The sequence below is a fragment of the Pygoscelis adeliae genome, unplaced genomic scaffold (assembly GCF_000699105.1).
Source record: "Pygoscelis adeliae isolate BGI_AS28 unplaced genomic scaffold, ASM69910v1 Scaffold269, whole genome shotgun sequence".
In the NCBI taxonomy this organism is placed as follows: Eukaryota; Metazoa; Chordata; class Aves; order Sphenisciformes; family Spheniscidae; genus Pygoscelis; species Pygoscelis adeliae.
The window spans coordinates 1,630,316-1,643,986 of NW_008825610.1; positions in this window are offsets into that span (position 1 = coordinate 1,630,316).

Sequence of the window (13,671 nt, forward strand, 5' to 3'; positions counted from 1 at the left end):
AGACCTGACCAATGGTTTTAAACGATAGAATATTATTAGTAGTTGAATTAGTACTTAAGTCTTTCCAAAGCAACGTGGTTACAGAAAATGCTTTAAACTCACTCAGTTGTAGCCAAATCTGTTGAAGAAAGAAGGCTTCAGCTGTTGCAGTGTTTGGACAAAGCCACAGCTGTAACTTCTGGGAATGGCCGTTTTGTTCTGCGACATTCCAGACCACTTCTCAGACCAGAGTTCACACACCCAGCTGAGGGTACAATTTTATTTGTATTCAAAAATTCAGGCATGAATTTACCTGTACGCTCCACAGTTAGCGCACAACAGGGCATTAACTTACAGCATCCTCTCAGGCAAGACTTTCAAATAAAATCCAAACTATTAACTGCTGGAGCTCTCTGGCTGTACAGATGCATGCATGTTCAGGATATAGCCCAAAGTCTGATAAAATTCAAAGTCTGACAAGACCCAAGATGACACCTAGTTTATACAAACGCAAACATTACCACAGAAAAATTAGAGCTTTCACCTTCAAAACTATACTTTGGAGCATTTGAGCATCATGGACTTGTTAAACATCTTTCCTTTTCCTTTTTAACTACTTCATTATTTCAAAAATCAATTGCAGAAGAACTCATTTTGGTCAAAATATGAAACCAAAGTACTAAAAAGGAATAAATAAACCCACCTAATAGCTACTTTCTAAAAACAAGTAGGTGACTTGTAAATAAACTACCTGACTGCCCAACAGGCACGGCAGAAATCATTCTTTGGGAGGGAGAAATTTATTATTTTTTTTTTTTAATCAACATCATTCTATTCATCAACAATAGGAAATGAAAAATTGAAAGGTGCAGAAAAGAACTGTGATCTATTTATAAAGCAAAGGACTAGATTTTCAGTTATCTGTACTAATCTTGCTGGTGTCTATGGATGCCTGAATCCAGTTCAAACTGTATTTTGCTAGTTTTTATCTGTTGCCAAGGAAGATATATCAACCGTTTGCAGTCTGTAATAACTTTGGCTATTACTTCTAAACTGAGCAGAGATCTTGGTAGGAAACTGAATGGGCAACTTCAAGATAAATCTAAGTACTACCTACGCGTACTGACTTGGGCCGTAACTTCGGTGCTGTAACGTTTGGAGTGCTATGTTCTCGATTCGGTGGAGCTCCTAGGTGTGTAGAATATTAATAGTCACTTTGACAGAAATAATATATCCAGACTTAAAAAAAAATTAGCAAAATCTTTAATTTTTTGCTCTTGCTAGGCATGTTAATGAGACAATTTGTGTCTGCGTTTAAAACACAACACATGCAGAATCTGACTTTGAAAGTCAGGTGTATCATCACAATATAGAGGAAGGGATTATGAAGAAAAACAGTAATAAAAAAAGGTGAGGCCATTTAGCTCCGTAATGAAAATAGTGACTTGTGACTGTAGAAAAAACAATATGGCTTACTGCAAATTATACAGTAAAGCACTTTAGTGCTTAACTTGTTAATCCCCAAAAAACAGTTTTCATCATTTCATACACTGCAAATGTCTATAAGCGTACGCTAGTGAGAGGCTGTTTGTAACTGTGTCTAGCTTGCAGGGAAAAATAGGCACGGTAACATCTGTGAGGTTGCATGAAGGTTTAAACAACTGTAGTTATTATGAGATACTTGCAAAATTTCAAACAGGAATTAGGCACATGACGTACTTCCCCTGCGAGTTTCCTTCATTTGATGTGATCAGATTCAAACCAGCTGCCATGCAAAGCAGTTCAAGCAGCACTCTTTAGCCCAGATCTAAACCCTGCTCTCCCCATCCTCCAAGTCTCAGATACTCAGCGTACCTCCTATTCCTGCAGGACAACCCGTGTGTCTTACTACATTCTCAGTTTCTTTGGAAACAGGTGTCATTTCAAGCCATAAACTTGCTGTGCACCAAGGGCTAATTCAGCAAAGCAGGACCTTGCACACTGCATCCTCCCAAGCAGTACTCAACAAAATCACCCAGCAAATCCCGCTACGTGAACAGCATGCGTCTTCTGATTCTCGCTGCACTCCTTACCAGTTTCACCTGAATTTGGGTTGAGTTTGGAGGGGGAAAGGAGGAAACGGGTATGAGTAGAAGCAAAGCAAATAAAGGATACCTAGGATACCTGGAAGTGTTGATGATTTCTGGTAACGGTCTCACAGCACCAAAGGGAAAGGAGTGATTAGGTAACACTGAAAATCAACCTTCAATCTAAAACCTACTGAAGTCACTTAGACGAGTTCAGTTGCCTCCAATGAGCTTTGTACTAAGACCCAGATCTGCAGCATTGGATGTGATAACCTATGGCACCCCTTCTATAAGATCATTATGAATTTATCATCATTTATTTTTGAAAGAAGAATGGGGAACGTCCCAATATCACTAGCAAAATAATATTTCCTCACTCTTTAAAACACACACATACACATACCACAAGAACAATGCTGACTTGATGCTCTTTGATGTGTGAACATATAAGACAATTGAAGACATTCCAATTATCTCCAGTTCAAAGTTAGGCCAAAATTAGAAGCAGTTATGAATAATGTATTAGGTTTTAGTAGAAAGAGCAATGCTGAGCAGAATAAAGATGAAAGTTTAGCTTAGCTGTGAATACGTGAAACAGGTAAGCAACACCGCTTCCTTAAACAGTCACGCTGGAATTGCACATCCTCAGAAGTTCAATTAACAAAACATATGTCAAAACAGAGTTTTGTGACAGATTATAAATTGCTTTCAGATGCAATTCTGATGTTTTCAGGATAATATTAGAAGCCAAAGTTTTTTGTGAGTCTTCCTCTAACTTCTGTATGAGGCTTTTTAGAAGAAATAACCAAAACCCTTATCATTTACCATAGTAGCCTAGGAGTTGGTTCCCGGTCAAAAGACGCATCTTGGAAGGTTCATTAGCCAACACACAGGTCAACACACTAGCCCAGATCCTCAAAGGGTGCTAAACAGTCTATTTCCATTCATTTCAGAAAGCTGACCAATTTCCTGAAAATCTTGCATTTTAATTAAGGAATAAATGACTTCCAGGTAGTAATGCTCCTAGCTGGAGCAGATATTCTTGCTTGGACGTCCGTGTTATGTTCCAGATAAAGATGTCCAGTGGGCGTTCCACCATTGCCTTATATTCCTGCAATTCTACTTTACTTTGGGGATTCTGTGAAAAAGAGTTGTAAGAACGAGAAGATACACATGGCTACTTCTTTGGGGTTTGCGCTCTTATCAGAGACCTGTTTTCCATTATCTACCTTGTATCTTCATAGTTCTTCCTAACTGTGGGCAATCTGAAGTAAGCCTTTCCGGTTAGGCAATGGCTGGCACTTAGGCTCAGCGCCTTGTTATTGACAGTTTTGACAAGGGTAACTGACAACAGGCCAGAGATGATTTTTCATGGTTTGTGCATGAAGTTATCTGTACTGTTATTTACTGATGCCCTCGTTGAAATCCTGTGTTGCCTTCCGTCACCGACTTCAGTTTCAGTTTGCTAGTATTTTGCAAACCATAAAAATGAAGCGACTACATAAAACAATCCAATAGTCTCTAGATATTTAGTAGCAGTAAACAAGATTTAGCAACAACAAAAAATTGTATCACTCAATAGACTCACTGGGAACTACATAACAATAAAGCACACATTTCAACAAATTCATAGAACATCTGTTATAAAAGTGAATTAATGTACTAGCTATTATGAATTATTATCTTCTATACGATGCAATGCTAGGGCAATTCTAGGCTTTCATTTACTTTAGAAAATAACTACCAATAAATAGCATTAGCATATACAGTGCTTTTCATCTTTTGTTTTAAAATCACAATTCCATTTCCTACAACCAACTGCTCCACTTGAACAAACCTTCTTTACTTCAGTAGACGTAGGTGTGAGAGGGGGTGGGCGTTTGACTTCATCTACCAAGGGCATACAGCAGGATTGTGCTCAGCTTGCAACAGAGACCTTTAAAATGCCAACACTTGAGTGCCTCTATGGTCTCAAATTTCTCCTGCATCACCCAGTTTTTACGCCAGTGAAACAGCAGATCCAGTAAGAAACACAGAAGCGGGAACAATGTGATTTTTTCCCCCTTTTCTGGACTGGTCTTGCACAAAGTAGAATACGACAAGAAATTCCTCAGCCCACTTATCTCAGTGATGTGATTCAGACTGGTGTGTAATCATGGGAGAATTTTGTCTATAATGTTTAATATTATGCTCATAATCATTCTTGGAACAACATAAAATGATAGAATATAGCGTCTTTAGTTAGGTGGAGAACTCTCCTGATTAACGTACATCTATAAAACATTTATGTTGAAAACACACAATAAAGCATTTCTAAATCTCACTGATTAAAATTAGACTAGAGTTCATTAATGAATTTGAAAAGATAGTTATTTAAGTAACTTTATGCATTTGCAACACTTCACATGAACCAAGCTGTACTTTTTTACTTCAGGATTAGGCTGCCTGATTTCCTTTTAGTTAAATCTATAGCACAACTAACTCCCAGTGGGATGTCTTGTAAATTTAGGATTTCTAGCTCATCTTTGCCATGCACATGTTCTGTGGGAGCTGCTAATGAGAAAAGAGGAAATTATAAAATGCTCACAAGGAATTAGTCTCCTACACAAGGAAAAAAATCCAATTTTCAGTGAACGTTCTCAAATTATCAATCAGTACTGCAACACTGGTAAGTCATTACTATTAAATGGCTGCATTTGAAGACAAGGCACTTTGAGGTTATTTTCCTGCATATAGGTCTTGCAGAAATGTAAGAGTACTACCTGATCAAAACTCCCAAATAATTAGGAAAGTTAAGGGCATTATGAATAGACTGCCCAGGAAATCTGCCATGACATGGACAGCTTTTACTTTTAAACCACCAGCTCAAACCTCGCTCAGGCAGTAGGTAACCGTGTATCAGTTCAGGACACATACGAGTGCCAGGGAAGGATGGGGAGGGGACAAAAATAAAATGAATAAATAAATAAATTGCTTTCACTCTTGCTATCCAAAGTACACTCAGGCAGTAGGTAACCATGTATCAGTTCAGGACACATACAAGCACCAGGGAAGGATGGGGAGGGGACAAAAATGAAATGAATAAATAAATCAATTGCTTTCACTCTTGCTATCCAAAGTACTTGAAATATTTTTTTTTTGTTACAAGTTTTAATTATTATGTAATATACATGTGTATATGTAGGAGCATGGGCTTTACATAACATCTTGTATTTTGCACGTGTAGCGAAGCCAGTTTGTTTTGAAAGTTTACAGAGAGAAAACTAAATAACAGAGTTGACTATATTTTCCTGAATGAGCGGAGGCCACTCTTCTGAACACCCCTTAATAATTCTTCATTTCATTTATTTTTATTGCAGCCATTTCTTACAGGTGGCTATCTGTTTCACAAGCCCAGCCTATAACTCTCATAGCTTCTCTCCTCAGATACACCTGCAGTCTGGACCCATTTCTATCTTGTCTAGCTCTGGAGAAAAAAGGTAGTTAGGAAAGCAGGAAATACAGGGAAAATAGCATCAACCATGGCAGCACTCTGTGAATCCTACAGGGATTACAGACTTCTGAGCTCTAGTTCCAAAAATCTTTCACCAACATGACTATTTTAGGGAGGCTTTGGCATCCCCACACAAATGAAAATAATAATTAAAAACAAAGAAAATGCAGATAAGTTTAAAAAAAGTCTCCAAACCTGAGCTAGAGCTAAGAGTAAAACAGGCTCTGCCCATCGTATGCGCAGCTTTTGCAGACCCAAGGACCTAGTCTAATGGGGAACACAAATGAGCACCAGAAGGAACAAGCTTCCCCTGGGGAAACAATATCAGCCTTAAGTTTCCCACACGTTCATGCCTGGGGAATCCCCTCTGCAGTTGCTAGCTGATGTGACATCTGCTTCATGCCACTGGAGCAAGGCAAACAGCAGCAGTAAGGTTGAAACCCAGACCCATGAGAACATACAGGGCTCTTGAATTCACTGTATTTGTTTTATACCGTTTGACGACTCTTCTGGTGAGAAGGGAGGAAGAATATAGATTGTAACACTTAAGTAAAATAATAAAACAGCCTCCCTAAATGATCTTTAATATTGGTGCAATGAACTTGAAAAAGGCAGAGAAAAGGGTGACATGCAATAATTATCCTACTGACATCAAAATATCTAAGTGTTCCGAAAAAAATATATTCAAACGGAAATTATTGAAACTTGGTATCCTATGATATAGCTGGCTTTCAGATGAGTGCCAGTCCTAAATGGCAAAGCCAAACAGGTTCAAGGCGTACATTGTTTTTTCATCATCAGTTATTTGAATTGCAACTTGATCAATACAGAGCACAGGGACAATTAAAGCTCCAGGAAGACACTAAACCTTTTTCATTTGTAGTTCACTTCATTTATTTCCTTATACAGATACTGTCATAAAGGGTTGGGCCAAAGCAGCTCAGTCGTGTTAATTCTTTGACTGATTTATATCAAGATGCTTTAGCAAAAGAGAAGGCTAAGAAATTGTTCAGTTGATTTCACTAGCGTACAGGTAGCTCACTGAATTTTTTTTTTTTTTTTACTTTCAACACATGCATATATAGCAGGGGGTTTGTTCACTTGCAGATTAGTCCTCAGCTTAATCCAGTGCAAATCTGACCGTATAGAGTCATCATATTTTAGTGTTTCATGTTCAATAGTTTATGCTTGGATCGTCTGAGGCTGTGTCCTAGGATATATAAGATAGGATAAATATACATATATATGAGACAATAGCCTATACTCTGTACTACTCAGCATCAACTCAATCTACATTTGTTTATTCACTATGTTTGCGATACGGTAGTGCAAGTCCTTCCCAAGTAGCTCAAACTGTGCTGAAACACACTGTAGCTGATAGTCTCATCTATACGCACATTTCTAAGTAGGCTTGGGGGCTCATCCATCTGTTCGCTAGCTCTTGTTATTCATCAAAATGCTTTCTTAAAAATAAATTATTTTTTGAATACTTAATTTGGTGACAGCTTTTTGCTAAAATTAAACCATATTTAACTTTATTTTCTCAATATTTCTCCATATCTTTTGCTCAAGATATCGTTAAGTTTATCATACCTTGATTCTATTCCAAATAAAGTCATTAGAATTAAACCAACAGCTGTTAGCTGCCCTGTAAACTGAGTAGATTTTAGCCCACTCTAAGACTTCCCTAATAATTGCTGCTGAACTTCTTGGCTGTGTCAGCAAAAGGAGTCCAAGCAATAGATGTGTACAGGAACTGAATTATTTGCAGTAATTCAGGTAAGACAGATACATCATATGTTTAATAGAAATCTGTTGGTATACTAGTACAGCTGCAAGGGAGTTACTGCAGATAAGCTCATCAGCCCAGCATTTCTCACCATCAGCTGTAAAATCAAATTTGTAAAACCAAAGAGATTGAAAACAGGAAAAAAAAGAAATTGATCCCATCACTGACCTTAATGAATCTTCCAAAATACCTGTGGAAATGCTAACAATGTTGCTGTCATAGTTTCTGCTAAAGCAAACAGAAGGTTGACTACTCAGACTGGCAATTTTGATCTGCTAATTGTGATGCCCTGAAGCTTATAACACTAAAAATAAGCTTCTTTTCTGTTGAGCTGGTTAAACGAAATAGCAAACCATGTGCATTTACAAAAATACCATATCAAGAAGATTGACATCAGCAGACATGCAGATTTTTCTTCCCCTGGGCACCAAATTGCTGATGTATGTACATGCTCCCTTCTTGGCATAATTGATTTTCACTTTCTGCACGGTGGCACATTCTTGGAATAGCTGGTGTCGCAGCAAGCATGAATATGCAAGTGAAGGACACACTAGCTAGGATAAGACCAGAACTCCTGCATCTTGAACCCAAGCTTGAACCCAATTTAAAATAGAATATCAGTCGCTTTTAAGTATTCAGCCTAAAAAGACCCTAAATAAAATTAGTAAAAAGAGTGCATATTACACTAACATACCTCTGTTCTTCCACGTTAGAGTCAAAGTCAGACCAAATCACAAACATTAAAACCAGCCTTTTCATGCTTTTTCTGCCCTTTCTTGGAAAACAAGACATGAGAAACAGGGAGCAGACTCCATCACCTCCAGAAAACATGTAACGTGAATAAGAATGGAACAAATCTACAACTATAGTAGAAGCAGCTGTTCAACTACACCCTGATTGCCTAAATTGTCATTTATGCATGATAATTTGTAGCAGCTCCTTTAAGCAGAGCAGGCTAAGCCAACTATCTTTTTCCGAGATCTTTTCCTTTCATTCACTCTCTGACTAGCTCTCCTATGCACTTAAATGACCTGAGGTCCTCAGACCCCTGTAAGATGTTTCTCTTGCTACATCATTGATTCAAAGGAGGAGTATCACCCCTTTTTATTTGCCCTTTTTTTTTTAACCAAAGCCGATTCATCCACGCCAATCAAGAATATAATAAAGACATCCATGATATATTACAGTGTTGTTTCCCAACTGGGTGTACCTTAAATCTCAATTAGCAGGCAAGATAATTCCTAAAAACTACAGAATTCTACGACCGGAGCATCTATGAAAATCAGGAACCAAACTGACTACTAGTGAACTTCTCCAGGCAGTTGTGCCAAAAGAACCATTAAAATCTCAGTCGCTAATTGACAGCCACGCACCAGTATCATAGGCAACTTGTGTCAGATTATGTTAAATCTCCTATCTTGGCAGAGGCGCAACAAACTGGGGATTAGCAGCACGTCCTCTCTAAATCCTAAGGGAATAGCCTTCCTTTCAATCCAAGGGGGAGCTACAGTACTGAGCATCAGTGAAAAATCAGTTTCACACTGCTCAGCAAACAGTATTCTCAATGGTGTCACAAGGCTGACCTTATGCCAGTGAAAACATAGTTTGCTCCACAGATATGTAACTGAATTTTCACAACTAGTTTTCCCTTTCAGGTAGAACTGAAAAAACAGACATAGCGATGAACCGCATCTTAAATTGTTCTTATATTTTCAGCTTGGTTTGCTCTGAAAATTGCTGGATATCTCAGGGGTAGAGCTGGTCAAGACCTCTTCAGCAAAACATTTTAAAAATGGAAAATGCCATTTTCAAACTGCAACATTCATTGGCTCTGACAAAACTATTATGCGGAAAGATTCATCGTGTCCCAGGTCAGAGAGAGACAAAGGCACAGTCAATAACAACCCCAGACTGATGGTCAGAGCGTTCAACCTCACTTCAAGTCTCAAGCTTAAAAAGCTTTGCTCGGTTCAGAACCACGATTTGAAACTCTTTTCTCCCACTCCCATCTGCTGCCAAGTTATTAATGTGCCATCAAGTTATTCTGCAGCATGAATCTCTGAAATTTAGAAATCTTCAAATTCATCTAAAAGTGGTTTGAGAACAGCTTTCAAATCTTAAAATTTGCATGCGGCAAGGAAATCTTGAATATCTGTGCAGCCCTACAAATAAGACCAGAAACCTAACGTTCCCTAAAGATGTTCGCCCAAGGCTTTGAAGCTCTACTTACATAATACTACTTAAATTATAAATTCTTACAAATGAAGAATTTGTAATTTGTAATACTAGCTTGTGTCCATGCAAAAGCCCCATCTGAGGCCACTGTTGTTACCGCTTGTGGAGTTTAAAGGCATGTCCTGAACAAATTCCTTATTTCAGGTCCAGATAAAATGGTTCAGCCTATAACCAAGGCCATCAACCGATAGAAACCATGAATATAACATGCATTTTCAATTCACCATTCTTTTTTGTGTTCCAAATGACAATATTTGGCTATATGCCTTAAAGCCTTCCAAAACGGAAGAACCAGAATATACTGCTATATACAATATACTTGTAAAGGTGATGGGCATACAGAACGGTTTCCGGAATCATACTGCTCCGTGAGTATAATGTACTACTGGAACGGAATATAACATGCAAATACAGTGACCCTCTATACCCTGGCCGCTTTCAAGGCCCGTAGATCTCTGGGCAACAGTTCAGACTCAACCCCAGATTAAGAAACAAGGCTATGCGCTAAACCCAGTCGTGCTTCAAAGACCAAAGCAACGTGCTATATTCATCCTACTGCGTACATAAAAGGGTGGGAATAGGCAGATGAAGATTTGATCCCGTTTTGTTATTTAATCAACGCTATGAAGAACGCCATACGCAATTAAGTCCACTTTCCATGCAGACTCCTCTGGTTTTGTCCACCTTCACTTCTTCTACTGCAGATGCTGGGGCTTTAAATCATGTTGACATACTCTGTTAAATGAAACCAAATGTTAATAATAACCAGATCTGTGTGGAAGGTGACCAGCAAGTGACTTGAGTGGCTTGACAATGAAAGCTCCAAAGACAGCATTTCTGGGAGAGTCCCTTTGTACTTGAGCTTATAGCCTTAGATCAGCACTAATGACATTTGTAATTACTTGCTTTTCTTAAGTACAGTTATGTTTTAAATAGACACACAGGCACATTTGAGTAAGTTGTTTCCAAAATGTTGTTTTCTAAGACCAATGGAAAAACCTCAAGTTTCTTCTTCCCTCACCCCCACATCTAACTTTACAATCTTCGCTCTCAAATCGATTTCTCTTTCACTTTCACCCATTTTTCTTTGCTAATATTCCTTAATTTTACCAAGTTATTGACCAGCAACTTTCCACTTAAGAGGAGATATAACTGTATTAGGAAATTGTACTCAAACACAATAAAGCAAAAACTTACTGTCCAAATATAAAAACACACAAAGTAAGAGTGTGAAAACATCGTTATCAACATCTCGCAGGTGAATACCGAGGCACAGGTTTGTCCAGCAAGTCTGTAGCACAAGCAGGAATAGAACCCAAATACTGCAAATGCCAATCCAGTCCATTAATCGTAAGATAATAGAACGTGTTACGCTGATGGTAGCTAGTGTAAGAGAGGCTGAAGCAACCTTCAAGGTTGAGACAGTCATGGCGTGACTGCTGCTGACTCACTCTGCAGCGAGATACTCCTCTGACCTGCTGGATTGAACCGCAGCAGCGTTGCCTCAAAAGCAAGCTACAGAACAAGTACAGGCTCTGCTGATTAAACTCGCTCTAGGGTCCACCCACCAGTAACATGAGGCAATGCCTAATGAAAATATCTTCAAAATGCAAGCAATTTGTTGAGGAACAGAACTTACATAACTACAAAAACAATGAGACCTTGGAGAGTTTCTGTATCGACAGATGTCAACATTCAGAATATAGATAGCTAAAGGTCATCGTCCCCACTTTACAGAAAGAGAAAAGGAAATAAAAGGATAACATGATTCATCTGTTAGATGCTATGCAAGCTGAATTTAGGTCTTCAGCTTCTCGGATTTATAAAAACTACTTTTCCAACAACATTGCAAGGCTACACAATACAGCGCCCCCAAAACAAAGCATCGTGTATGCTAGAAAAGGAAAAAAATACCTTTCCCTGAACTTGCGTTCTCTAACACCCCCCCCCAACGTTTATATACACATATATAGGTATGTATATAAACAAGAAATAGACACGCACATACATACACCCCTTTACGTATACATACAAAAAAATCCGAACGGAATCTGCTGGACTGCAGAATGGAGGAGTATGGAAAAACACTTTGATATGGTGCCAATAAGCACAACGTAAGGAACTGCAGAGAACAGGATAAGTCTCAGCCATTTGCCTCTACATACATTACTTTGGATTTTATCCAACCATGGCAAGAATCAGCTCCTATGCAATCTGTACGCTGGGGAAGAAGTACGGTCCGTCAGCTATTCCAAACCTTGGTAGAAACCCTAGGTGCTCTTCACGGTGCTTATTGTGCGATGGTGTAGCAGGCCTTTGCCTATAGACCAGAGCACAGATACATAACTCTCAGAGAAGAGAGAGCATACCTAGCTAGTATAGTTTTCCTTAATTCTATTAGAACGTTTCTAAATTCCTACATTTCTTAGTTCTAATGCAATAACAGATCTAATTTCTGATGTCAGAAAAAAACCCAAACGAACAAAAAGATCAGGGGTTGTTTTTACAACAGATTGAATCTGTGACTAGAGCTCAATTAACTCTGTATGTTTTGCTAAGGTTAATAGACGTATGCTTCTACAAGTCTCAGCAAATGTTTGAGTAAGGTGGGAAAAGAGATTAGCACAGAAACAGAATGGGATCTGATACTTGTTTTTCATGTGTACTTATTTGCAGGCTTGCTGGTGTTGTTCTTAGCTGTAAATATTAGATGAGTTATTAAAAGGTGCTCATAGCCTTCAGAAAGAAATTTTATCATATTTAGTATACAGTGTTAGCCTATAAATTCCTACCTCCTGCTTTCGATAGCCTTCTATAAGGATCTTAAAGATGTTTGAATAAGACTTGACAAAACTTGTCCCTCACCGTCCTCTAGCGTTGCACACTAACAGCCTAACGCGGTACCGCAGCAGGTCGGAGCGCTGGATTCAAAGCTCATGCCACCTGGGACTTCCCTGGCGTCCAAGGCAGGCGGCGTGCCGTAACTGAGGAAAGCCTCAGAGTAAAGAGGTATCAGATCTGCTACAACACCGGCACGCTTTAAAGGCGGTGGAGTACAGCTAAGATACGGGAGTGAGACTAAGAGCAAAGCAGATGTGGCAGGGAGGAAAAGGACTGACTTGTAAGAGAAAAAAGCTCATTTTAAATAAGGAAAATAAACTCTATAGCAGACCTGTTAAGATTTGGAAACCAAGAAGGAATTTAGTAGGCGAGCAGTAAAGATGACGAGTAGCTACAAATCTCTTCAAAACTGTTGCGTGTTTAGGGTGGATGACAGTGCTCGCCCTCAAACGGTGAGCAAACGTGAATATATTCCTTATACTCTTGAGTACGTGCGTGTTCCCGAATTCGTTTGCCCCGCCCACCTACCTAGGCTGGCATGCTTACGTCCAAAAAGGCTTTTCCCACATTAATCACCATGGAAACCAGTGAAGCCTTCTGCTACGTATTCAAACAGAGCCATTAAATAAATAAGTTTAATAATAAAATTAATGAATGCCTGGAGACAATGGGGCAAACACCGAAACATCCCGATTGAAGTAAAAGGAGAAACAGGACGGGAAAAATCTGTTTATGCGGGGGAAGGCTGCAAAGATGGCAATCCTCAGTTGCTCCTGGGTATAGGTGAGGGATTCTGTGGGGCGGCTGGATGTACCCGCTGAGCGCTTCCACGGGAGATCAGATTCCAGATAGGCACCCAAGCCTGGGTGTGAAACAACGGGGGCTGGTCCAGCGCCAGCCCTACAGCCTACGACCAGCCCAGAACTATCAGATGACTGGCTCGGGCAATTTGAGAGGAGAAACAACTCTAGCAGAAAGAAGAATAAAAACAATTATTAGCAGGGAGGGTTGGGCGGCATCCCTCGGCGCTGCAGTAATTGCGGCGGGTGCTACCACGCGTGCTGTCGTAAACAGCTTAACAGGGAGAATCGCGTCCCAAGGCTCTCGGGCCGGGTCACCCGCCCCGCACAAGGCCGCGCCGCGTGAGGAACGTGGCCCTCGCCAGCCGCCTGCCTTCACGCCGCGCCTCGCCGCCTCGCACGAGGGCTGCCGGCGGAGCGGGACCGCCTAAGTCCCTCGCCGCGTTGGGGAGGGTTCCCCACCGCAGG